We start from the raw sequence: 25300 nt of genomic DNA, 5'->3' as shown, positions 1-25300 counted from the left end.
ATCTCACATGTCAAAATAGCCTGCTAGTCAATTCATATAAAACTTTTATGTTTTTATGTGTATGTTAAAATGATTTAAGTAAAAATAATCTGACTATTGCTATGGATACTTTTAAATTTTTTAATTTAAATAGATTTGTCTCGCATACTGTAAAAGTGCCATTTACTCTCCTGCTGTAATTGTTTTGTTTTGTTTTGGTTTTTTTTTTGGGGGGGGCTTACTGCTTCTGTCTGATAAGCTAGGCCTAGTCCTAGAAGCTTCTAGCATCCATACAATCTAATCAAAGCCTAGAATGTTTTCAGCCTCTGAGACTTACTGATGAACAAGAGCACCCTTTTTTGATGTTTCTGAACTTTAGCAAGCCGGTTCAATTCAGCTGTCCTGACTCAAATTCCTTTCCCAGCTAAAGTATTTAATCTGGCTTTTCTCTGGGCCTATGAATTACTCTACATAGGCTCAAACTAACTCTAGAAATTTTTTTTCTAATATTCTAGATCATTCTTATTCTCTTGCTTGTTCTGTTTTTACTTGTGTCTAACGTGTTCTCTCTTCATTCTCACTCTGTAAAACTCTCCTGGTAAACCTGCCTCCTTCTCCCTCTCTGCACTGCTCTACCCTCCCTTTCACCTCTACTGTACTGTGCTCCATGAACTCCACTGTATTCCTCTACTGCACTTTCTCCTTCCTGTACTGTGTGCCTCTCTCTCTTAAGTAGCTTCCCTTTTCTCTCTTCTCCTGTGAGCTAGACATATGAACTCTGTCATATCTTTTCTAATATTTTTCTTTGTCTGCCACTAAATTAGGCATCACTTTCAAACTAATATCCTTCTAGAAACTAACTTTACCTTCCATGTGTTGGATTAAAGGTGAGTAATAAGGGATGAACCATACACTAATTAAAAGCAAGTTCAAATGTGTTGTAACATGATACTATGCATGGTGACCATGCTTTCCACTCTCTCCTCTCCCACACCTTCCCTCGATCCTAAACCTAATCCCCCTCCAGTTCCTTTGAGATCAGAGCAGTCTTCTCAGAAACAACAACCAAACACAAAAACAATAAAAACATATACACAGTGACAGGAAAATTCATATCGAGACTAGACAAAGCAATCCAATAGGAGGAAAAGAGTCCCAAGTCCAGGTCAAAGAGTAAGAGTAGCATCTACTCGCACTGTTAGGAGCCTCACAAAAATGCCAAGCTAACAGCCTTAACATACTTGTAGAGGATCTGGTACAGACCAATGTAGACCCCATGCTAACCAGTTTAGTCTCGATGACCCTTGTGATCCCTGTTTATTAATTCAGTGGACCACATTATTCCAGTGCCTTGTCCTTTCCACTGACTCCTATCAGCTGTCCTCCTGTATTCTATAGGGTTCCCTGAGATCTGAGTGGGAAGGACCTGATAGAGACATCCAATATCAGAATAATGTCTGACTGTGAATCTCTGGGTCCCATCTGGTGCCAAGAGAAGCTTCTCTGATGATTTCTAGACAAGGTATTGATCATAAGTGTCTTGTTGCATCTAAGTGACCTCACTCATTAAATTCTTCTAGTTTGCCTGCAAATTTCATTATGTCTTTTTTTTCAAAGGTGAGTGATAGTCCGTTGTGTAAACATATTGTGTGTGTTTTTGTTTTGTTTTGTTTTTATCCATCATTTAGTTTAGGGGCATCTATGTTGTTTCTCGTTTCTATAACAAACATAGTTGAGCAAGTGATCTTGTGGTGTAATAGAATAAGTCTTTGAAGAAAGAAATTGAAGAAGATACCAGAAGAAGAAAAATCCCCCATGGTCATGGATCAGTAGAAGATTAAAATAGGAAAACTGACAATCCTATCAAAAGCAATGTACAAATCCAATGCACTCCCCATTAAAAGTCCAGCACAACTCTTTTACAGACCTTGAATGGATAATTTTCGACTTCATATAAAAAAAATAAAACCCAGGATAGATAAAGCAACCCTGAATAACAAAATAACTTCCGGATGTATCTACAGAGTTATAGTAATAAAAACTGCATGGTACCGGTGAAAAAGACACATATTGAAAAGGGAATTGAATTGAATACCGAAAGGTAAATTGACGTACCTATCAAACCTTATTTTCATAAGAGGGCCAGAAATTCACACTGGAAAAATACAGCATCTTCAATAAATGATACTGATCCAACTGGATGTCTGCATGTAGAAGAATGAAAAATGAATTTTTACCTTATACAAAACTAAAGTTTAAGTGAATAAAAGATATAGCCAGACTTTTGGCTACTTTATACATCCCTATTTTTCAACCTCCCTTCCACCCTACTCCAAGCCTATCCCTCCAACCCCACAACAATAAATGAGAAAGAAGGTTAGAAGGGAAAATGAGCATTGGCATCATGAGAGTATTTGCTGATTCAGAGCATTGAGTTCCTTGGGGCAAGTTTAATCTTCAACATCATGGTCTCCAGTTCCTTCTACTTAACAAACAGCAACTGACTGCATCCAACCAGCAAATTACTGAAGCATAAAACAGCAGCAGAAGTAGTAGGAAGAGGAAAATAAGCAACAACTGCACCCCTCTCAATGCTGTCATTTATATACCCTCTCAAGAGTACCCAGACTTCCAAATGGTGCACACGTAGAAACTATCTGCAGCTGCCAAATCACATCACTGCTAGAGCACCTGGCAAATCATGGTCTGCTGCTGTGGACCAAGCTGAAGCAGCCCCACATCTGGGATTTAATCAAACTGGGATTGAAACAAAAGAACATATTCCCATAATATTCTCACTACATTTCTTCTTTTCCCTTGTAAGAATTTAATTGTACTGTGTTTAGGAGGAAGTTACAGAGACATTCTGGAAACTTCTCTTCTTCAGTTCTGACCTTTTTTTTTCTTTTGAATTATTTCTTTATTTTATTTATTTATATATTTTTATTCCACTCCCAGTAAACTCCCTGAGGGTTTTACATCCAATACCTCATCTCTGTACCCATGCAACCCCCTGTCTCCACTAGGATGTCCTCACCCCACCAGACCTTTAAACTCCCTGGGACCTCCAGTCTCTTGAGGGTTAGGTGCATTTTCTCTGACTGAACCCAGACTTCAGAGTCCTCTGTTGTATATGTGTGGGGGCCTCATATCAGCTGGCATATGCTGCCTGACTGGTGATCCCGTGTCTGAGATCTCAAGGATCCAGGTTAATTGATACTGCCGATCATCCTACAGTGTTGCCCTCCTCCTCAGCTTCTTCCAGCTTTGCCCTAATTCAACCACAGTGTTCAGCAGCTTCTGTCCATTGGTTGGGTGCACATATCTGCATCTGACTCTTTCAGCTGTTTGTTGGGTCATTTGGAGAGCAGTCATGGTAGGGCCCTTTTTGTGAATGCCCCATAGCTTCAGTAATGGTGTAGGTCTTGGGGCTTCCCCTTGAGCTGAAACCATCTTTGGGCCCATCGATGGACCTTCTTTTCCTCACACCTTCTCCATTTCCATCCACACATTTCTATCAGACAGGAAGAACTATGGGGCACAGCATTGACCATGGGATAGCAACCCCATCCCTCATTGATGTCCTGTCTCTATGCTGGAGGTGGAGTCAAAAAGTTCCCTCTCCCCACTGTAGGGCCTTTCATCTACTCCTTGCCCCGGGGATTCCACCTCACACCGGTCAGAATGGCTAAGATCAAAAGCTCAGGTGACAACACACATTGGAGAGGATATGGAGAAGGAACACTCCACCATTGCTGGTGAGAATACAAACTGGTAAAACCACTCTGGAAATCAATTTGGAGATTCCTCAGAAAATTGGAAATAGACTTACATAAAGACCCAGCAATAGCACTCTAGGGAATATACCCAAAATTGCTCCACCTTGCAATAGGGGCACATGTTCCACTATGTTCATAGCGGCCTTATTTGTGCTAGCTAGAAACTGATAACAAGCCAGATGTCCCAAGACAGAAGAATGGATACAGAAAATGTGGTTCATTTACACAATGGAATACTACTCAGCTATTAAGAATGAGGACATCCTGAGTTTTGCAGGCAAATGGATGAAACCAGAATGTATCATCCTGAGTGAGGTAACTCAGACCCAAAAGGACATGCATCATATGTTCTAATAAATGGATATTAGCCAAAATTTCTGACCTTTTATAAGGTTTTTATTGTTTTTTTTATAGATAGCTTTTCATTTTCTATGGAAACAAAAACAAACCTGATTCCCCAATGCAAAATTTTTCATGCTTCAATTCTGATGTTAATATATCCTTAAACTATAGAGCTTGATTTAATTTCACAGTTATTTTTCTTTAACCCAGTGTCTCTCAACTGCTGTTGTTCTCTCAATAACATTCAGACAATTTAAAGTTAATAAAGCACTATTTAGTTTATACCTGAGATATTTTACTCTTCTATTTGCTTTATATGCATTCAGCTGACGTGTGATTAGAACTTTCTTTTTATTAGATATTTTCTTAATTTTCATTTCAAATGTTATACCCTTTCCCAGTTTCCCCTCTGGAAACTCCCTATCCCATCCTCCCTCCCCCTGCTTCTATGAGGGTGCTACCCCACCTACCCCCTCACTCCTGCCTCCCTGCCCTGGTATGTCCATACACCGAGGCATTGAGCCTTCCCAGGACCAAGGGCCTCTCCTATTGATGTTCAACAGAGTCATCCTCTGCTATATATACAGATGGAGCCATGAGTCCCTACATGTGTACTCCTAGGTTGGTTGTTTAGTCCCTGGGAACTCAGGGGGTCTGGTTGATTGATATTCTTGTTCTTCTTATGGATTGCAAACCCCTTTCAGCTCTGTCAGTCCTTTAACTCCTCCATTGGGGATCCCAGGCTCAGTCCAAGGGTTCGCTGCGAGAATCCACCTCTGTATTTATCAGACTCTGGGAAAGTCTCTCAGGAGACAGCTATATCAGGCTATATCAGATCCTTGGCATCTGCAATAGTGTTTGGGTTTGGTGTCTGTGACATATGCTACACTATGTTTATAGCAACCTTATTTATAATAGCCAGAAGCTGGAAAGAACCCAGATGTCCTTCAACACAGAAATGGACACAGAAAATGTGGTCCATTTACACAATGGAACACTACTTAGCTATCAAAAACAATGACTTCATGAAATTCTTAGGCAAATGGGTGGAATTAAAAAATATCCTGAGTGATAAAAAAAGAACACACATGGTATGCACTCACTGCTAAGTGGGTATTAGCCAAACCACTTATCAGTTGGAAAATCCAAGATATAATTCACAGACCACATGAACAGAGAACAAAGAAGATTAAGGTGTGGATGCTTCAGTCCTTAGAAAGGGGAACAAAATACCCAAGGGAGGAAATATGGAGACAAAGGGAGGAGCAGAGACTGATTAGAACTTTCTATGATGGCTTCTCTTGTAGAATTGTGTAGTATACCTGTAATATTTTTTATGTTATAATATGCAAATAATTGCTTCATCTTACTGGAGACATATGTGGAGAATGTGTCAGTCTTTTTCCGGAGCTGGGGACCGAACCCAGGGCCTTGTGCTTGCTAGGCAAGCGCTCTACCGCTGAGCTAAATCCCCAACCGAATGTGTCAGTCTTAATTTGGATAGGGTATCCCCATAAGAGCCATTGCTGCCTGTAAATGTGTAATTTCAGAATCAGTCTTTTCAGAACCTTGAACCCCTAATTTACAAATTCTTCAAAATGAAACACATCCATTTGACAGATTTCACTTTTTTTGGTACTGTTAGGGTTACTTTTGGTGAGCAATGAAGCTTGGTTATAAAAAAATAACTAATTTTTTTTATAATTTCCTTGGCTTATTGCCAAGTGATGTAATTTTTTTCTCTTTTAACCCTTATTGTTAACATGGTGTTCTTCATTTCCTTGTGCCAATGGACCTAGAAAGCCAATATGAGACCAAATATGAGTAGTATATAATGGATAGCTTCTATTCTGATTGTCTGTTGCAGTTATACAAATAACAAGGTTAATTCTGAACTATCCTGAATAAATTTAGCAGTTTCTCTATGCAGAATATTTCTTTGTGCATATTGAGTAAGTAATTATATTAAGAGACCCAGAAAAATCTAATAATACCATAAGGATTGCATACCACTCTGATTTTTGAACTGAAGTATATGGCCTTTGAATTACTTCCCTTAATTTTGTCTGACTTACATCCTCTCATTCACAATTTCTTTGCATCAGCATAATGAAGATGCTTTAGAACTTTGTGTTCCATTTACAATACATGGAAGACTCCAATTAGTTCTTTTTCTTTTTTTCTACTATTATTATTTTTTGTCTTGTTTATTTACACTCCAGGTTTTATTTCCTTCCTGGTCCACTTTCTGATTGTTCCACATCACATACCTTCTCCCCAACACCCCTGTCTCCTCAAGGATGTCCCTACCCCACCTATCCCACCAGACCTCTATACTCCCTGAGGCTTTCAATTTCTTGAGGGTTAGATGCATCTTCTCTGACTAAGTCCAGACCCAGTAGTCCTCTGCTATACATGTGTTGAGGGTCTCATATCATCTGGTGTATGCTGCCTGGTTGTTGATCCAGTGTCTGAGAGATCTTGAGGATCCAGGTTAATTGACACTGCTGGTCCTCCTACAGGGTTGCCCTCCTTCTCAGCTTCTTTTTCTAAACTGAAGACACTTGCTTTAGGATATTTGATGTTAATTTCTCCCAAATACCAGCTCTTTGCCAATTTTCATTGATTAACCATAATAACATAATCTCAGCATGAGAAAACTGCACTATGATTTTGACCAGGTCTGTTCCTACCTATTGTAGTCTTATTTTTACCTTTTTTGATTAAATCAGAAATCATTTTTATATAGGTATTTAATTTTTCTACATTGCTTTATGTGAATAAAAACCATTTTTAAGACTATCTTCCCTTTACATACATAATGAGTAATGAGTACAATAGGAGAATGAGTTTAAGGCAAAAGAATAAAAAATAAAATCTAGTTTGGAATCTATGAAATCTACATAAGCATCTTACTATCTCTGTTTTGCCAGTGTTAACCCTTTTTCTATTTCAGCTGTTGACTGTCTGAATATCTTTGTGATGTTGAAATAAATTGCTTAACTCTTGAAGAGTTAATAGATAATTCAGTATTAGGCCATATACAATTGTTATTTACTATTCATTTTTGAAAATCAGTAAATGTTTGCAGCTGATCTCTTGGGATCTGCACATTTTGTGGTTGAATTTTCTGTTGACTTATTTTATAACCCAAATAGTTAATAGAATCTCAGCTCCATATTTTTTCAGGAGCAATTTTTTTAGGAGCAATCTATCTCCCCCAGCATGGCAGAATTCTTTGTGTTTCCTTATCCACTTTTATTAAAAATATTTGTGTCAGCATCAGTCTATAAAATATCATCCATGAAATGATAAATAATGGATTGAGGAAGTTACCTACAAATTATTTTTAGTGGTTTTTGCACAAAATTTTAACAGAAAATTGAACTATCTAACATTCTCCATGGAAGAACTTTCCAATGATAACTTATTACTGACTCACCATTATTATAAGTAGGTAATGAGACAGTAAAGCTTTTCCTACCCTGCTCATGCAAGAGGATTGTGAAAAAGCGGTCATTTAAATCAATTACTATCATAGACCAGGACTTGGGTTATGTAAAGAAGATAAAAGAATTACAGAATGAAATGTACCCACTGGTTTAATTACTCTATTCACCCCTCTTAAATTTATTAACACCCTACAATTTTCTGATTTCTTTCAATAATAAACAAAGGGGGATTCCACAGGCTGGAAGATTCTTTTTTGTTGAGCTTCCAGCTGTACTTATACCAGCTTCTCACAGGCCTGTAATTTTTCCACAGTTAAGGGCCATTGTTCTACTCATACATGCTTATCAGTCAATGCTTTTAAGGAGAAGGTCATTGACATTTCAGCAGTATGCCCCCACGCTCCCATAGCAATACTTGGCTGCCAGTTTATTTTTTTTTTTGTTTGTCTGTTTGTTCTGTTTTGTTTTCCTGGATGACAAGATGAAAATGGTTTACATATTTTGTTTCAAGTCCTTTAGCTGTCAGGTCCCCGATTTCATTCCGGAAAAGTAAGAAATTGCTTTGTATATCTATCTTGGTTCTATACTCATTAGTCCCTTGCCACAATGCCTACACACCCTAGGAAGTCTAGGCATACTTTGTCATTTATATTCCACAAAAACATATTTTTAACCAATGTTTTTTAATAGGATATTTTATTTATTTACATTCCAAATGTTATCCCCTTTCCTAGTTTCCCCTTTGCAAATCACCTATCCTTTCCCCCTCTCCTTGCTTCTATGAGGATACTCCCCCACCCACTTACTCCCACCTTCCTTCTCTGGCATTCCTTTACATTGGGGCATCAAGTCTTCACAGGACCAAGGGCCTCTCCTCCCATTGATGTCAGATAAAGCCACCCTCTGCTACATATGCAGCTGGTGCCATGCAAACCCCTTCAGCTCCTTAAGTCCTTTCCCTAACTCCTCCTTGTGGTCCCCCTGCATATTGATCCTATAAATGGCTTGTTCACGTCTCTGGAAGATGGTACCATACTTACAATTTTGAAACTGAAGTCATTTAGTTACAGTTTCTTTTGCAATGACAAAAGTTTCCAATAGGGACTTTGATGTTGGAGACCATTAGCAATAGCTTGTTCTATGTCATTAGCATGATACTTGTTATTAACATTCTCAAACTCAAGGGTCGCTATCTGCACCTGCCTTGAGTTAAGGCCTGATACTACTTTGTTCATAGCTGAAACCAATCTTTTCAAAAAGTCAGTGAAGGCTTCTCCATAGCCTTACATATTCTTACTAAACTTAGGTGGAGCTTTTTCCAGGCTCCTCAACTTTGTCTCAAGCTCTTAAAGTTGCTAAGTGACATCATTCTATAACAACATCTTCAGGTTGAATGTATTTTTGTAGGTAAGAGTGTTGCCCTTCACCCAGCAACTGATCTTTGACAATATAGATTTCCCTTGTTTTATTTCACTGTTCAATATTCATGACTTCTTCTTTCCACCATGTTAGCCATTGTGACTTATGACTGAACTCTAGCATAGCTGTCACCAGCCCCTTCCAGTCTTGGGGAATAATTCTATTTTGGGTGTCCCAGTTCCTGACAATTTGTTTTACATAAGGTGAATACATTCCATAGGAAACCCCTACCTCTTTATAATGACTCAGATCTAACATTTCTATCAGATGCCATCCTGTCTCTTCATAATCTTGATCCTCACCATTAGCAGGCATGTGCTGGCAATTTTGTAATCTCTATCTCTGGCAGAGAAGTTGGTTCAAGATTAACGCTTTCTCTCAAAATGAGCTGTTTCAGCTTCTCCTTATCCCTATTATTCTGCATGGCCCTCTGCTCCTCCCAGATGCACAACTGGACCTTCCTTTGTCTTGGAACTGATGTCTTGGAACAGAATAACCATACCTTCTTCCATTCAAGACTCCCATTTTGGGTGCAGAACTTTTGACTACATTATGGGTTCCTTTTTCCTACTTCAATTTAACCATGCTCTATCCCTATCCTTTTCTTATAACCACTAAGTGCACTAAGAGAGAAAGAAGGTAAGAAATGAAAGGGCATTGATACCTTTAGACTACCTCCTGCTAATTAGGAGGTCTTGAGTGCCTTGGGGCAATTTAATCTTCATTACCAGGATATTAAATTTCTTCTACTGCACAAAAAAACCAAAAAAACAAACAAATAAAAAACCAACTATACCTAACCAGCCTTCAGCAAATAGTAGCAGCAGGGGGAAGAAAAGAAGGAATAGCAGCAGCCGCTGCACCTCTCTCAAGGCTCTGGCATTTATATACTTTCTCAAGAGTCTCCAGAACTCCAATTATCAGACACGTGTAGAAATGATCTGCACCTAGTTAAAAAACCAGCACCTTGACAGAGCACCAGGCAAATCACAGTCTGCTGCTAAAACAATCTAAATCAATCCCATATCCTTGTTTAACATGAGTATGCTGATGCTGACACACCAGAAGAGGGCACTAGATTCTACTTCAGATGATTGTGAGCCACCATGTGGTTGCTGGGACTTGAACTCAGGTCCTCTAGAACAGCAGTCAGTGCTCTTAACCACTGAGCCATCTCTCCAGCCCTCAATCCCATATCCTACACCTGGGATTGAAACAAAAACATATTCCCGTAATATTTCTGTGTTTTTAAAGAAACAAAAATTCTCACTACACAAAGACCTCATCAAGAAGCAAAACATTAAAGTTGATAGAAATGTGAAAGTGTGAATAGCCTTGAACACATTAGCAAAGGAAAGGACTTTCTGAAGAGAACATCAATAGTAAAACCACCAAAATCAACAAATAATAAATGAGACCTCATAAAACTGAAAAGCTTCTGTAAAGCAAAGGACACTTACTTCACTAGGGCAAAGCTGTAGCCTACAGAATGTAAAAAGATTTAACCTACTCCAAAGTTAATGTACAAATTATATAAACAAGTCAATAAACTCGACATCAACCAACCATAGAATAGAATTTAAAAATGGGTAACAAATAAAACCAAAAAAAATTATTCAGAGAGGAATCTCAAAAGGTTGAGAAATATTTAAGAAAATATTTAAAATCCTTTGCAATCATAGAAATGTAAATCAAAACTACTTTTAGATTCCATCTTATGCATTTCAGAATGGCCCAGATCAATGACACAAATGACAGCTTATGCTGGTAAAGATATAAATCAAGAGAACACTTCTTTATTGTGGTAGAGTACACGTATACAGCAACTATAAAAATCAATATCATGGCTGCTCTGAAAATTGGGAATCAATCTACCTCAAGACAGTTTTTTTTTTGTTTTTGGTTTTCTAAAACTTTCTAAAACAATCATTTTCAATAATTAACTTATATAATATTATTACATACCTTATCACCTAACTTTTCATTTGTTTTTATTAAAACCATGGTATTCTGTTGTTGGAGCTTATATGGAATATTTCTAATGTGCCTAGATTCAGCAATCTACATTCACAACCAAACTTTTCAAATAGTCCTTGATTCAATTTCTTCTATGTCTAAGGGTATATCTCTTAATATAGCTGGAAATTAGTGAATCAATGTAGGTAATAAATAGGTAGTTGCTAGATTGCTATAGCTATTTTCAAGGTGAAGAAACTGTATGAAGATGAAGAAATTCTCCCACACATTATAATCAACATTCTATTCAGAATTTATGAAAATAAAATGAAGACAATAAAAACTAGACTTCAGTTCTTTGGTATGCAAAAAATATAGTCTGTATGGATGTTAAACTTTTAGGTTGAATTGAAGTATGATTTTTTTCTTTTTATTTAATTTTTTTTTTGCACTCCAGATTTTATTCCCCTCCTGGTCCACCCTCTGACTGTTCCACATCCCACACTGTCTCCTTGGCCCCGTGTCTCCATGAGGATGTGAGGATTAAGAGCACTGGCTGTTCTTCCAGAGGACCTGGGTACAAATCTTAGCACCTACATGCTAATTCTCAACTCTCTATAACTCCAAAATCTGTCACCCTCACATAGACATATGTGCAGGCAAAACACTAATATATATAAAACTGAAGTATAATTTTTAATGAGCAATATTTTTATTTATGTTTTAAATGGAGAAGTGAATCAAAAGAACTATTATTATCAGCAGTTAATTCAAAGATGACTTTGTAATATAAAGTGTTGAGAGTGGAAAAACTGATCCACTCAAATGTCAGAGGCACTACGTCTGCCAAATAGAAAAAGACAAGCAATTTCTCTGCTTGACATTATATTAGGTAGAAATAAATATTGGCAAAGAGATTGTAATAATTTTGAATCAGACACTGATTTTATCTCTTCCTATGATCTTTTTTATATAAATTAATTTTTTATCAGTCCAATCATTTTCCCCCCTCCAGGTCTTCCCTCTGACCGTTCCTCATCCCATACCTCCACCCCGTCTCCCAGAGGATGTTCCCATCCCTCACCCCTACTCCGCCAGACTTACTCGCTCCCTGAGGCCTCAAGTCCTGAGGGTTAGGTGTGTCTTCTCTCACTGGAGCCAGAACAGGCAGTCCTCTGCTCCTCTGCTGCTCTGTGTCTGGACCTCCTATCAGCTGGTGGACGTTGTCTGGTTGGTGGTTCAGTGTCAGAGAGATCCCAGGGGTCCAGGTTTGTTGAGACTGCTGGTCTCCCTACAGGGTTGCCCTCCTCCTCAGCTTCTCCCAGATTTTCCCTAATTCCATCATGGGAGTCCCCAGCTTCTGTCCATTGATTGGGTGTAAGTATCTGCATGTGACTCTTTCAACTGCTTGTTCATCTTCTCAAAGGGCAGCCGTGCTAGGCTCCTGTCTGTAAGCACATCATAGCATCAGTAATAGTATCATGCCTTATAGCATTCCCTTGAGTTGGATCCCAATTTGGGCCTGTCGCTAGACCTCCTTTCCCTCAGGTTCTTCTCTATTTTTGTCCCTGGAGTTCTATAATCTTTTTAAAGGTATTTAATTTTGCCACCTTTGAGGCAGATCAATTTTACCTAAACTTTGGTCTTTAAAGGAAGATTTAATAACCTGTAGTCTATCGAATGATATGTTTGAAGGATTCAGTTACCTTGGGGGAAATAAATAATTCAATGAAAAGATGAAGTGTGTAAGGTTGGAATATGGAATGTTGGTAAGGAAGAGTAATTTTATTGATGCTTTATTAGAACAAATTTCAGTTTATTTGCTTAATTCAGTAATTCTACAACAGTATGTTCCTGTAGCAAATAGTCATAATGACACTGACTACATTAACTGAAATACTTTGGGATGTGCAGTTCAAATCCATAATTTAGTACGTTGTGTACGTGCTGTCTTTGGCCAGAGGGATCAACTCCTTTTCCTTCATGTCTGTAGTAGCTGTGTCACATATAGAGTCTTTGGAAGAATAGCAGATGATGCATGGACTGGTAACTCCCTAAACTCAGGTAAAACTTGTCTAGTTAAATAGATGCTAAGAAGGTTCTAGAAATGATTAAATAATATTTTGTTTTTATTTTCCTTGTGAACTTCCAGTGCAAGGAAACAATTTCTCTGCTGTTTGACTATGAACACAGTGGCAATTAACACTCATATATATAAACGAGTGTATTCCTTTAGGCATTTGAAAGGAACTGATGACTTTGTAATTATTTAATCTGTAAGGTTCATTACAGTAAACAGATATATTTCCCTGTGAAACATTCTTATATTGATTAGTAGATAATTTCATAATTGATAAATGTGAGATGAAGTATTAAATATAACTTTATGATCATTGGAACCGCAGTATTCCTAACCTTTCATAATCAATTATGCTCAATAAAATGCAGTACTTGTGCATTAACATTTTTCTCAGAGAGAAATGAATCTTTATGAAGTCAGGTATTCTGTTGTTATTTAGTTTAAAACCTAAGTAAAAAAAGTGATTCTTCCTTGGTTTTCTAGTAGAGCAATAGCTAGAAGCCTCACAGGTCTTTCAGAAGAGAAAAAAAAATAGACATATATCTTGAGAAGGTTCACTGTAGTTACTTCTAACTGAAATAATATTATATCTTAATTTTCAATAAAGTACATATTAAACTTTCAGGAAGTCAAGACAATATTACTATAAAAATTATTATAAAATGTACCTTCTTCTTTGTGTTATTTCAGTTTTAGAATATGTTTTGTCTGGCCAAATAGGGAGAAAAACCACCTGGCCCTGCAGACTTGATATGCCAAGGTTGGGGGGTACTCCAGTCTCTCAGAGGAGAAGGGGAAAGGAAGGGGGAGAGACTATGGGAGGTTAGGACCAGAAGCAGGGGAAGGGATGTAAAATGAACAAATATAAAATGCAAATAAAAATTTTTAAAAACGTACCTTGTTTCCAATCGCATTAAAAATGTTTTCATCATTAACGTATATAGTAACTTTTCTAGTTAGTTTTGGCTGATTATTGTTGTGTTAGTAAGGGTAACTATTTATGTGATGAAGCACAATGACCAATGAAACATGGAAAGGGAAAGCCTTATGTGGCTTACTCATGTGCAACACAGTTTATCATAACAGGAAGTCAGAACAGAAATCAAAACATGTCAGGAACTTGGAGACAGGAGCTAGACCAAAGGCAATGGAGGAATGCTACCTTTTGGCTTGCTTCCTATGGCTCTCTCAGCCTGCTTATATAAGCTTGGACCACATACCCTGGGATAACCCCACTCACGGTGAGCTGAGTCCATGTTAACTACAAATTTTAAAATGGCTTACGGACTTGCTTTCAGCTTGATCTTATGAAGGCATATCCTCAACTAAGGCTCCCTCCTCCCCAATGACTTTAGCTTGTTTCAAGTTGACATAAACTAGCTAGTCCAGTAACATTTATATAATATTCCATTAACGCCTCAAAACTTAATTTAACAGATTAATATTTATTAAAATTATATTACGGATAAGCAAAAGATGTGCATAAATCTGTCATCTAGCTTCCTGAAACTCTGTGGATTTTCATTCTAATCTCATGCACACATTTTGTTAGCTTCATCCCTGTCTTCTTTCCAGTATGTGTTTCTTGCTTGTCACCATTTTGGTACAATCCATTGGCATTGGTGTCTTGTAAATGTCAGAGTAGATTAATAGATGCTGTGGCAAGAAGGTATTCAAAACATGAAATTCACAACACTATAAAGTTTATACCATCACATGCATCGTTTTTTACATGAGATGGTTGGTGGGCTTGGGTGCACAGGATTACTCAGAACTGGAAGTTTGGAAGAAATGCTAATGATTTAAGTTTGATTATTAAGTAAGGTGATTCCTCTGTTTTGGCGATGAATTGACAAATATGGAAAAATAGTTGGGAAATAACAAATCCCTCCTACTTGTATTTGGTAGGACATCTTTAGTTCCATACCTGCAATGCTCGAAGTGCTCAGGGGGAAGATGAAACATTTGAACAACACCATTGCCTGTGTCATCTTCGTTCTATTCTTTATTATCATAGCAACTGAATATCTACGTTGGAAAAAAAAGGAGAACAATGTTCTGCAATTAATTTCTCTTTCTCTGCATCCTCGCTTGCTCTTCCACACACTGTCTGCTTCTCCATCCTCTGCTGGGCTTTTGAAATACTCTCCTGGTATTCACATAGAGATGTAAGAATTTCTTATCCCCTGTTGGGAAAATTGACTGTTCTAATTGAACACATCTAAGCACACCCCCTGAAATATGAAAAAAAAATTCAAACCAGATATTAAAATAAATGTTTAAAATGTGGCCTTCTTTTGAAAGTTGGAGAATACATTTTATTACTGACTATTGTCTCTTGTATCTATGCCTCAGGTGATTTTTGGATAAGTTTAAAATCTTCCTTCAAAAGATAAGTCGATGGTAAGGAATAGGAAATTCGGGTTAGTTTTCCTTCACCTATGCTACTTACAAAGTGTGGCTGATTGCAATTCCTCTTGCCTATACCATGTTTTTCTGTTTGTGTGAGACTCTAAGATGTGATGAGAAAGAAAATGAATGAAGTCAGGCAAGAAGAAATGGGGATTTCCATAATAGAAATTTGGTTGGTAGATTATTTACATGTAAAAAGGCTTGTTCCTGTCTTTTGAATATACCATTTGCTGATGCCCCTGATAAAAGACAGCCAGAAATACCATGTTTCTTATATTTGAATCATAGAGGACACAGGAATGTGTGTTATGCTCTGGAAGTAGCTAAGCAGAAAGGAGTTAGAAAAGAAGCTTAAATGGCTGCATCTGTTTTATTTTTTCCTTCCTCTTATTTAATCTTTTATGTTACACTCCAGATTTTATTCCTCTCCCTGTCCACCCTTCCATTGCTCCACATCCCATACCTCCTCTCAGCCCTCCTATCTCCACTAGGATGTCCCCATGCCCACCCCGCCAAACTTCTAAACACCCTCGGGCCTCCAGTCTCTTGAGGGTTAGCTGCATCTTCTCTGACTGAACCCAGACCTGGGAGTCCTCTGCTGTATATGTGTTGGGGCTCTCATATCAGATGGTGTATGCTGGCTGGTTGGTGGTCCGGTGTCTGAGAGATCTTAGGGGTCCAGGTTAATTGAGACTGCTGGTCCTTCCTCAGCTTCTTCCAACTTTTCCGTAATTCAACCACAGGGGTCAGCAACTTCTGTCCGTTGGTTAGGTGCAAATATCTGCATTTGACTCTTTCAGTTACTTGTTGGGTCTTTCAGAGGGCAGTCATGATAGGTCCCTTTGTGTGAGCGCTCCATAGCCTCAGGAATAATGTCAGGCCTTGGGGGCTCCTTTGAACTGGATCCCACTTTGGGCCTGCCACCGGACCTCCTTTTCCTCAGGCTCTTCTCCATTTTTGTCCCTGCAGTTCTTTCAGACAGGAACAATAATGGGCCAGAGTTTTGACTGTGGGATAGCAACCCCATCACTGACATGATGCCTGGTCTTTTTGCTGGAGGTGTTCTCAACACGTTTCCCCTCCCCACTGTAGCGCATTTCCTCTAGGGTCCCCTCTTTGAGTCCTGAGATCCTCTCACATCCCAGGTCTCCAGTTGGTCTTCCCAACCTCCTACCTCCTGAAGTTGCCTGTTTCCATTCTTTCTGCTGGCCCTCAGGGCTTCAGTCCTTTTCCCACACCCAATACCAGATCATGTTCTTCTCTCCCCCCCCACACCTATCCCTTTTCCTTCCCCTGTTCCTCCCTCCCTCCCAAGTGGGACTGTGATGTCCTCATTTAGGCCCTTCATCTTGTTGAACGTTTTTAATTCTTTGGACTGTATCTTGGGTATTCAGTACTTTTTCCTTTGGCTAATATCCACCTATTAGTGAGTATATAACATGCAGGACCTTTTAGATCTGAGTTGCCTCACTCAGGATGATATGTTCTAGTTCTATCCATTTGCCTGCAAAACTCAGGATGTCCTTATTCTTAATAGCTGAGTTCCATTGTGTAAACGAACCACATTTTCTGTATCCATTTTTCTATCGTGGGACATCTGGGTTGATTCCAGCTCCTGGCTATCACAACCAAAGCCACTCTGAAAAGAGCGAGTGGAGCATGTGCCACTGTGACATAGTGGGACATCCTTTGGGTATATTCCCAGTATTGGTATAGCTGGGTCTTCAGGTAGATCTATTTCCAATTTTCTGAGGAACCTCCATATTGATTTCCAGAGTGGTTATACAAGTTTGCAATCCCACCAACAATGGAGGAGTGCTCCTCTTTCTCCACATCCTCACCAGCATCTGCTGTCACCTGAGTTTTTGATCTTAGCCAGTGAGATTGGTATAAGGTAGAATTTTGGGGTCATTCTGATTTGCATTTGTCTGATCACTAAGGGCTTTGAACATTTCTTTACATACTTCTCAGCCATTCGAGATTCCTCTGGTGTGAATTCTATACCCTATTTAGTTCTATACCATATTTTTTGACTGGGTTGTTTGGTATTTTGATGGTTAACTTCTTGAGCTTTTTTTTTGATACTAGCCCTCTATCTGATGTGGGGTTAGAGAAGATTTTTTTTCTAATCATTCTAATCGGTATGTTCTCGATTTGTCTTATTGACCCCACAGTGTAAGGCATCCCATAAGATCTCCTGCACACAGGACAACTGAGCAACTGATTGCCAGCTATTTTAAATGAAATAGGTAACCTCTGTGATATGACAAAACATTTAGGCAGGGGAGAAAGTCATGTGTGCAAAGATAATGAAGCATCCCATCCTAAAAACCAGAAGAGACATGAGACAATATTAACACTATCTTTTTTCACTACCACTTAGGACTTGAGGCAGCATGGTGTCCTCTAAATAATGCTGTCAAGTGACACAGAATCGTCTGCTTCTGCCCACAAATAGACCCTTTCTTTTGTTTCCACCTCAAATTATGACTGAAAACCTCCTCTTTTGACTAAACTGAGGTAATATACATGGAAAATACATAATATAAAATATACTTCCAATAACTACTTTAACATATGCTGCTTACCTTACTGTACATTCCTTATTTCATTTAACTTGATGCCTCCTAGTCCATTCATTTTGCCTCAGAAGATAGAGTTTCTTCCTTCTCTATTCTAAACACTGAATATAGGGCAAGGACAAAGTTAGGTAAGAGCGTAGTTGAACTCATTTTTTTCCATTTATTGACTTGTAAGAATTTCTAGGTTCAGTGCAAAATAATGGAATCTGAGCAAAGTCAAACGCATTCTCTCGAGTAAGATCAGAAAGTCTTCAGAAAAGAAGCCAAAGTGCACAGGATGGCATAGAGGTAGAGAGAATTCATAAGGCATGAAGACAGTCCTAACCTTCTCAGCAAGGCAAGAATCCCAGATGCCTGGGAAAAAGAGTCCTTGCAACAGAGAACTAACCCTAGACCAAAATAGACCAACCCACATACCAAAAACTAGGCTAGGATAGCATTTTAACTTATGCTTAAACAAGACCATAAATAATGTCTTTCCTTCCAGATGACCTGTGTAACATTAGTCGTATTAAGGGTTGAAGGGAAACTCATTCATACAGATAGGGATAATAAATTTTGAATCCTTTATTGCTCTAGATCCAGACAGAAATAGAAATGAATAATAAACACAAAAAGAATACTGTCCAAGTACCTTGATTAGAACTTATTATCATATTTGGTTTATATAATTTGATTTTGATATAAAAAAGAAATGTTAAACTACTCTAGACAAAGTATATTACACACAAATACCTGTGTAAGTAGAAGGATAATTTCATGAGAAACAAAGAAAGAGTAAGTACATATCTTCAAAATAATTTCATTGAGGTGCTCACAAAGTCACAATATACTGTGAGATTTGTAGATATTTCTGTGGTGGAAACACACAATTCTGTGTGTTTATTAGGATCTAGAACAAAGACTGGTCATGGAGGAGAAAAAATAGTTAAAATATGGTCATAATTCTATTTTGCTATAGAATTATGTGCCCTGGGGATATTTTGAATGTTAATACTTCATCACAAAAATTACTGCTCTCTACTAGCCTATTGTATCCATTCAATTTTTTTAGTCTTATATAACACAATTTGTTCTATTTTCTTATTGCTTTTAATGGTTTGATGACATGCATACAATGGTTCTATACAAATAATGATTTCAAAGGATATACATCAACTAGAACTTTTGCAGTGATAACATTTGGCAAGCTATTATTGAAAACATTTTTTAGATTCTTAAAAATTTTAAAGAAAATGAGAATATTACTTTAAATTTCCATATAAAATATTTTCCAAAGAAAATGAAATATAGATTCCCAAAGATATATCTCTACATCCATATTTATTTTAAGTTTTAATTTTTTGCTTTTAAAAAGCTGATGACTTTTTATAGAAGTGCTATAGTTGCAGTATTCTCACCTACCCTACTCCCCTCAGTCTCCTTTGGCACACCTTTCACTCTTTCTCAAACACATTGTCTCTTCTTTAATTATTTTAAATAGTTTATATTGTTGCTTGAGATTATATTATAATTACATTAATATTTCCTTCCCTTTTCTCTCCCCAATCTCTCCTATCTACTCCTCATTGTTGTTAAATGAGAGCCTCTTCTTTCAGTAATTGTAGTTCCATATATATATATATTGTTATATATGTTTGTGTAAATATATACTAAATTAATATATATACTAATTAATATATATACATATATACTAATTCACTCTTCTCAATACTTATGTACGACTTGCTCATTCTGTAGGTTACATGTATGTGTGATTTCAGAGCCAATAATTTGGTATTCTGCAACCAATTCTTGCTAGAGATGACTATTTTTCCTGCTCTCAGCATTCCATAGTTGCCCATATTTCATGTAAGGTTGCAATCTGCTGGACTCCCCTAAAACAGAATTCACATGAGTAGGACTATTGTCCCTGTTCAGCTCAATTTTAGGCAGTTTTGTTGGAGAGATTTGTAGGTATAGCTTCTGACATGTTTAGAAGGCACATTCTCAATGTCAACTTCTGTTTCTATAATTCTTTACAGTTTTTCTACCCCGTCTTCAACAATATCTCCTGAGCCTTAGAAAAATGTGCTGTGTTTATAGATACTAGATGCCATAACTCTGGATTTTGATTGGATGAAATTTTCTTTAACAATCTCTGTATATTGCAAAGAGAAGTTTTCTTCTTTTTTTTTGTTGGTCTGAAAATTTTTAAACATATATTTTGGTTATATATATATATACACACATATATATATGAAAATAATATACATGTGTATACATATACAAATACATCATATACATATAATCAGCATGATAGATTGTACCAGTCTCTTAGTTTCAAAATTCTGCCAATATTGCTTTACCAACTCGTCTCTCCATTTCTTATACATGGCTCTTCCCTTCAGTTCTTTTTTGTAGGGACAGGTACACATATATAAATGCACATGTTACTACAGTCTTTTGATAGATAGGTATTTGCATCTAACCAGTAGACATGCACCATCTATATCATGGTGGGAAGTTCTCCATCATCTCCTCCCTAAGTTAACCCCATTCTTTTTTAAATTTTTTATTAGATATATTTCTTTACTTACATTTCAAATATTATTCCCCTTCCCAGTTTCCTGTCCATAAGCCCTAAGCCCCTCCCCAACCCCTCCCCAGCCCCTCCCATACAGGTATTCCCCCATCTTTGGGAATGTGGACCCATACTCAGAATGCAGTTAGAGAGGGAGTTGCTGGTTTAGTAAAGTACTAGTTCTGGGCATAACTCTGATATGCATGAATCAACTAGTCCGAATTATTTGACTAAGATTTTGGTTTTAGGCATGATTTTTTGGGGGTGTGTTGAGTAGATCTTAAGTCAATGAAAGTAATGGTGGTACCACCAAGGTAGGTGTGCTACTATGGCACCCTTTTATTGTTGTCCCATGCTGGCTGCTGCCATGATTCATAGGTGGCATATCTGGGTAGGACTCTTGGTTGATCCCTACTTCAGAAGCTTGCATAGTGTCTTAATGACTTTTTATACCATGAAAATGAGAGGTTACGTAGCAGGCATTCAGGTCATGTCATCTGTGAGATGGCTGAAGTTACAGATACTCATGTTTGTTCAATGTTATTCTATTAGTCTATGTATTTGTTTGTTGTGATAATTTTCTAATAATTTGCCATATTGTTTTTATTATTACACTCTAGTAGACTGAGATATGGAATAATAATTCAGCATTAATGTTTAAATTATTTTGTTATTTGAGATTTTAATACAGTTATATGATTTTCTTTTCCCTTCCTGGCTTTTTCCCCTGGGCTATGTTAATTTGAAGTATATGTATGCATATATATTTTCCCTGTAAGAGTAAAAGGGAGTTTGATTGCAGTTGCACTGAACGTGTGAATAGCTCTTAATCCAATGATTTTCACAATATTAATTCCACAACTCATGAGCATGAGCTGTCTTTCAATTTTCTACTGTATTTATCTCATTCTACAGAGGTGTTTTTACTATAGAGATGTATTTCAACTCCTTACTTAAGATTTATTCCTGAATGTTTTATTTTCTTTGAAGCCATTGTAAATTGAAGTATGTTCATGATCTCTTACTCTGTATCTTTGTTGTCAGTATATAGAAAAAGGATTAATTTGTGTGGATCACTTATGTGCAATATCATGTCATTTGCAAATAGGCCTAGTTTGATTTTCTATATTACTACTTACAGCCCTTTAATTACCTTCTATTGCCTTATTTTTTCAGTGAATAAATTAAGCACAATAATTAAAAGGGGTGAGAGTAGTGGACAGCCTTGTCTATCTGGTGATTTCCATGAGGGTGCTGCAAGTTTTCTGCACTTATGACAACCTCAGGAATAAAGGGAACTTGGATATTTTGATACATTTAAATATGTTTGTATTTTGCAGCTATTTTATTGAAAAAAATTAAATCTACATTCCTCAGAGATACTGGGCTGAACTTTTCTTTTCTGTTGTGTCTTTACAAGGTTTGAGTATTACAGTGCTAGTGTCATCATAAAAGGAGTTTTAAAGTATCCCTCATACATCTATTTTATAGTTGCTTAAGAAAGAGTGCTGCAAATTGTCTGAAAGTCTAGTAGAGTGGTGCTTTGAATCCATCTTCCTTTGGACAATTTTTATTTAGATGCTTTTGTCTCACTATTTCAATCTTCTCATTTTTTAATGGTCTATTTTAGTCATTAACTTTTTTGTTTTATTTTTAGTGGCCTGGCTGAATCAAGGAAAAAAAACGGTCATTTTAGGTTGGCCAACTTAATATAATACATATGTTTAACCCCCCCTTATTTTATTCTTACTTTCTTTAATGCGTATGTAATGACTTCATGTTCATCTCTTATCCTGTTTGTGTATTTGCTATCTCTCCTTTTGTTACTTGGGTAAGGAGCCTATCAGACTTGTTTATCACTGCAAAGAATCAGCTGTTAGATTCATTGACTCTCTATATTGTTTTTTCCCTACTTCATTAGTTTGAATTTTTTATTTGTGCTGCATCGTTAAATCATCTGTGTATGTGGTTATGGTATTTCAATTTTAGGTAGAACCAGGACTACTTTCATTGTGTTCGAGAAGTTTTGTTCTATTTGTTTCCATTTTTATTTAGTCACAGAAAAAGTTATTTCTTGATTTCTTCCTTGAAAAAAGAAATAATTTAGTAATCTTCATGTGTTTTTATTTACTGAGAATGTTTGCTGTCAACTTTAAATTTTATTGCATTGTATTCAAATAGAATACAAGGAGTGGCTCAGTCTTTCTGAATGTGTATGTATTTATTTTAAATTCCAAACTGTGCTAGTTTTGGGAAAAGTTGTGTTTAATGATGAGTAAAATATATACTCGTTAGTATATGGACAGAATATTCTTTAGATATCTGTTAAATTCATTTAATGAGTGATATCATTTGATTCTGTTGTGTCTCTGTTTATTTTTCTCCAGATGGACTGTGTATTGGGAAAAGTGGGGTACAGAAATTAGCTATTACTAGTTGGCTGATTTTAAGTTTTTAAAATGTGTTAATAGATAGTAGATATTTTATGAAATTTATGGCACCGGATTTTGGATAGTAATGTCTTCTTGATTAACTGTTTCATTGATTATAAGGTGTGCTTCTTTATCTCCTCTACTTTCTTTTAGTTGGGTTCTATTTTATCAGGCATTTGGAAGGAATACCTGACGATTCTTGGTTCCCTTTAATTGAAGTATTTTATTTACCCTTTTGCTCTAAGTCTGTGACTATCTCCAAAGCAAATATGTGTTTCCTGAAGCCAATAGTCTAGTGGATTTTGTTTTGATCAATTCGGTCAACCAGTGTCTTTAGAATAAGAATTGAGGCCATTAATGTTTAAAATTATTTAACTCCAGTCAGGTGGTGCTGTTCTATATTTTCTCAGTGACACCTTTCATTTCAAAAATATGATGTTGTATTTCTTTACACTGTTAACTTTGCTATGTTATTCTCATTATTCTCTTCAGACGAAAATATTGCTTCCTCTATTTACTTTGCTTGCTTTGAATAAGTATAAATTGTTTAGGCTTTTCATACCATCGAGAGTTTTTCTTTTTCTTTCAATTTTGGGAGACAGTTTTGCTGAATATATTAGTCTAAGTTGACTGTCACAGTAATTTAGGACTTGAAATACATTCCTCCAGGCTCATCTGACTTTCATAGTTTTCATTGAGGAGTCATCTGCTATTCTGGTTTATATCTGATTGGTGATATGTTTTCTTGCACCTTCAATGCACTTTGTTATATGCACTAAGTGTTTCAACTCTAGTATGCTGTAAGGATATTCTTTTCTGTTCTTGTCTATGTTGTATTCTGTGTGATTGATGTGGTTACATGGGTGTGTCTTTCCTTACATTGGGGAGATTTCCTTCTATGATGATATTGAGCCTTTGATCTAGGCATTTATTTTTTAAAAAAAATGAATATTTGGTCCCTTCCTGGTGTATCACATTTACTCTATACTCCTTTCCTTTTTTATTCTTTTTTTGAGCCTTTAATTATATCATCTAGATTGTCTTTAAGTCCTGATATTCTATCTTCTACTTAATAGTCTGCATGTAAATTTTTCTTTTGTGTTACTATCTAGATTATTGGGCTCGTCAATTCCATCTTAACTTTAGCTTTAATTCTCTTGAACATTACCTAGAATTATTGAATTCCATTTTCAGGTCCTGGACTATTTTTATCCTTCCCATCATCTTTTTGTTTGTTTTCTTGGGCATTAGTCAGCCATTTATTCTCTTCAAGTTCATTGAGTTCTTTTCTTATGTTTTGTTTAAAGTTCTGAATTTTCTATAAACTTTATGATTAGTCTATTATATTCGATGTTCATGGATGTATCCACATTACTCTCATTGACAAATATCTTTATAAGATTGCTAGTTTTTATAGGGAAATGCCTTAAAATTTCATTGTTTGTGGGTTTTATGATGAAATCTGGCTGTGTGTATTTCTTTTATGAGTTCCACTTCTGTAATGGATAGGTTGGAGGCAAGGGAAGGATATGCAAGTATATTTGCACCTAGGATTCAGAAATTGCTGATATAGAATAAAGTCAGACAAGCAGAAGGGCCTGGGCTGATGAATAGAATATGTGTCCCTATCCAAGCCTAAAGTATCTGGTAGAGCTTGGCTTTCAGGAAATGCACTGAAGGGAGAATTAGTCAGACTCGTGATTTGTAGAATAAACCCTGGAGAAAGATGTGCAGGGTCTGGCTAGTTAAAGAAGATATAGTATATAGTGATACACACATATATAGAGTGTATCAGCAGGACCTACAGATCAGGTATATAGGCTTGCCAGGTACTGGACAGAACTTAGAAGTTGGTTTCAGCACAGCAGGTTGTTCGAGCTAGACCAGGGTATTGGGTGTGACAACTGAGCTACATCTGTGAAGTTAAAAATGGTACATGGAGGAGGGTTAGAAGAACTAACCCAGCTAGACAATGATGCTAGGAATGTTTTTCATCTTATGTAGCATTAATGACTTAAATGGGAATGATAGAATGGCTTAACTTAGGTAACAATTCTGAGGGTATATTAGAGAGGGAAATATGTTATAAATAACAATAATAAAACAAAAGAATAAAATCTTTTGAAAACATCACATACAAGCCTAACTATTCCTGTAGAAACTTTCATATGTACAAGATAGACAATAGATAGATAGATGATAGTTTGATAGACAGACAGACAGACAGACAGATACATAGATACATACATAGATACATACAAAGATAGTTATACTATGCTATGACAGGGTAACAATATCCATATT

The sequence above is a fragment of the Rattus norvegicus genome, chromosome 6 (assembly GCF_036323735.1).
Source record: "Rattus norvegicus strain BN/NHsdMcwi chromosome 6, GRCr8, whole genome shotgun sequence".
NCBI classification, from domain to species: domain Eukaryota; kingdom Metazoa; phylum Chordata; class Mammalia; order Rodentia; family Muridae; genus Rattus; species Rattus norvegicus.
The sequence above is the reverse complement of the archived record's forward strand: the minus strand, read 5'-3'. Positions refer to the sequence as shown.